The 2,617-nt window shown below is 49.5% G+C and overlaps 1 pseudogene; it reads left to right on the top strand.

Annotated features, from left to right (window-relative positions):
* The first annotated feature begins 282 nt into the window (after positions 1 to 282).
* LOC132684609 (large ribosomal subunit protein eL21 pseudogene) lies at positions 283 to 765 on the top strand (annotated as a pseudogene).
* Positions 766 to 2,617: the final 1,852 nt, after the last annotated feature.

The following is a 2,617-nucleotide window of genomic DNA, read 5'->3' as shown; positions in this document are numbered from 1 at the left end:
CCAAATAAATCCTAGAACCTAGATGTCATAGAGAAGAGAACAGCCATCAGTTTGATGAACCACTGGAAATGGGGATCTTTGCAGCTTTGGCTTATAACACTTGACTGGTACATTCTTGGATAGAAGTTCATTATTGGTGTGTATAAGATTACTTAGTTTCCCCCGAGGAGCAGAGGTGTGTTGTAGCTGTTTTAGGAAGAGTCTAGAAATTCCGCTCTTAAAAACACCAGGTCTCTAGCCTTCCTTTCGGCCGGAACTGCCATCTTCCAGTAATTCGCCAAAATGACCCACACAAAGGGAAAGAGGAGAGGTACCCGCTGGATGTTCTCTCGGCCTTTCAGAAAACACGGAGCTGTTCCTTTGGCAACATACATGCGAATCTACAAGAAAGGTGATATTGCGGACATCCAGGGAATGGGCACTGCTCACAAAGGAACGCCCCACAAATGTTCCCATGGCAAAACTGGAAGAGTCTCCGACGTTGCCCAGCGTGCCGTTGGCATTGCCGTAAAGAAACAAGTTGAGGGCAAGAGTCTTGCTAAGAGAATTTATGCACGTGCTGAGCCCGTCAAGCACTCAAAGAGCCGAGACAGCTTCCTGAAGCGTGTGAAGGAAAGAGATCAGAGAAAGAAGGAAGCCAAGGAGAAAGAGACTTGGGTGCAACAGAAGCGCCAGCCGGCCCCACCCAGCGAAGCACACTTCGTGAGAACTGACGGACAGGAGCCTGAGCTGCTGGAACCCATGCCCTATGAATTCACGGCATGAGAAATGTAAAATAAATAAATAAATAAAAGACTTCGAGACTGTAAGAAACCAACAAGAAAACCCACCCGGCATAGGAGTATCGAGGAGAGGCTATGATGCTTTTGAGTGGTCAGGGAGAGCTCCTGGAGGATTCGGTGCCTGATGCGATCATTGAGTCCCGAAGAGGGCACGACAGAAGGGATGGCGCGGGGAGCAAGGGCACAGAAGGAGAGTGGCGTGCCTGCGGCGGGTGGCGATTAGACTGGCGGGTGGGGCATGGAGAAACTGTGGTCCCGGCAAGCAGCCCGGAGACAGGCAGCCTCCCTAAATCCTGAAGGTACACACACCCTGTTTCCCTGACTAGGATATCACGATTATGAGATGCGTGAGTATTTTGTATGGTACGGAATGGGAATTTTGCCTGTCAAACCGTGATATAGCTTTCATGGTAAGACGCGTCCCAATTTCAAAGATGTTAAAAGGTGTGGTAAAAGCGTCGTCAGTCAGTGTGGGAGCCAGCCTCTGGGGTGACCGCAAAGATTTCCACGTCCTGGTATCAGCACCCTGGGCTGTACCCTCCCACATTTGGCGGGACGGACCAGACTTTCTTATGCCGAAGGCAGCTGCAATGATTTGGGGGCATGAGAGCTAGGTGATAATAACAAGGTTTGGGAAGACGGAAACCAATCAGGGCTTGCGATAGGAATTTGAGCTGGAGAGGTTACGAACGCCGTGGCTTATTTCCAGCAGGAGGACGTCAGTTTCGACTTAGCAGAATCTTCATTTTCTTGTCCTTCAGGCCACCTGCCGGGCTCAGCATCGAGGCGAGCCCGGCTTCTCCATTCCCAGTGCCTTGCTATCAGCTCACCCCAGTTAGAAATTTCTCTTCTCGTTGCCACGCCCTCCCTCATAACAGTCCTTCCATGGGACCATTCCAGCAGCTGAAGTCCATCTGGGGCAAGTATGCTGAGAGCCCAGGGCCAAAGCGGGACCAGGCTCTGGGAGAGGATACGGTGTGTGCTAAGTCCCTGCAGAGGGAGGACAGGGCAGGAGGAGGTCCTGAAGGAGGAGTCAAACAGCTGACTCTAGATGAAAGTCTACAAGAACAAAAGCTCCCTACAAATAAATTGCACATAATCTGATTCGGCTCATACTTTCGCTAATAAGGCACGGAGCCTCGGCTTAAACACGCGATCCGTGGAAGGGTCTCGACTTCTGGTCCCCAGTCCCCCAGGCCAGCCTAGTAGCACCTGCAGACCACCTCTGCCTCCATAAGAAGAAAACTCAGTGTCCACCCGCCCTGAAGTGGAACATCCATGGAGGGGGGGAGACAGCACCTGGTTCCTTAGAAAGCAGACTCCCACTGGGGTGTTTTGCTCACTTTTTTGATGAGTTAAAATAGGAGAGCTCGGCATGAGAACTTGGAGGAGAGCTCCCGCATTCACCTGGACAAAAATCGTTTTTATACGTGGGCGAAGGAGAAAAGGATTCAAGTCTGGTTTACTTTCTGTGACTGTACTCAGGGGGAAGTTAGCAGGTGAACTCTACGTATTTTTATAAGTCTGATTTAAGAGTGTCAGAAGACTAATGTTATTGGTTCAAGACTATTTGTGTAATTAGCGAGCGCTGGCACAGATTCCTTCACCTTGCCTTAGGAATTGTCACAATCCTAAACAAGGGGAAGAAATCCACTCGCTTGCATTTTGTAATCTATTTCCTTCTACGCACGCCTTTTCTCCCTTCCTTAGGAAGTCACACGGTTGACTGTGGTACATCCCACCACCTAGGAAGAAAGCAAAACTCACTTTGTGTGTTAGTCACACAACCTGATTGAAATACCTGTTTACAAAATTAATAGCAGAGTTTTATTTAG

Source organism: Panthera onca, chromosome D2, assembly GCF_046562875.1.
Source record: "Panthera onca isolate mPanOnc1 chromosome D2, mPanOnc1 haplotype 2, whole genome shotgun sequence".
In the NCBI taxonomy this organism is placed as follows: Eukaryota; Metazoa; Chordata; class Mammalia; order Carnivora; family Felidae; genus Panthera; species Panthera onca.
The sequence above is the reverse complement of the archived record's forward strand: the minus strand, read 5'-3'. Positions and strand labels throughout refer to the sequence as shown.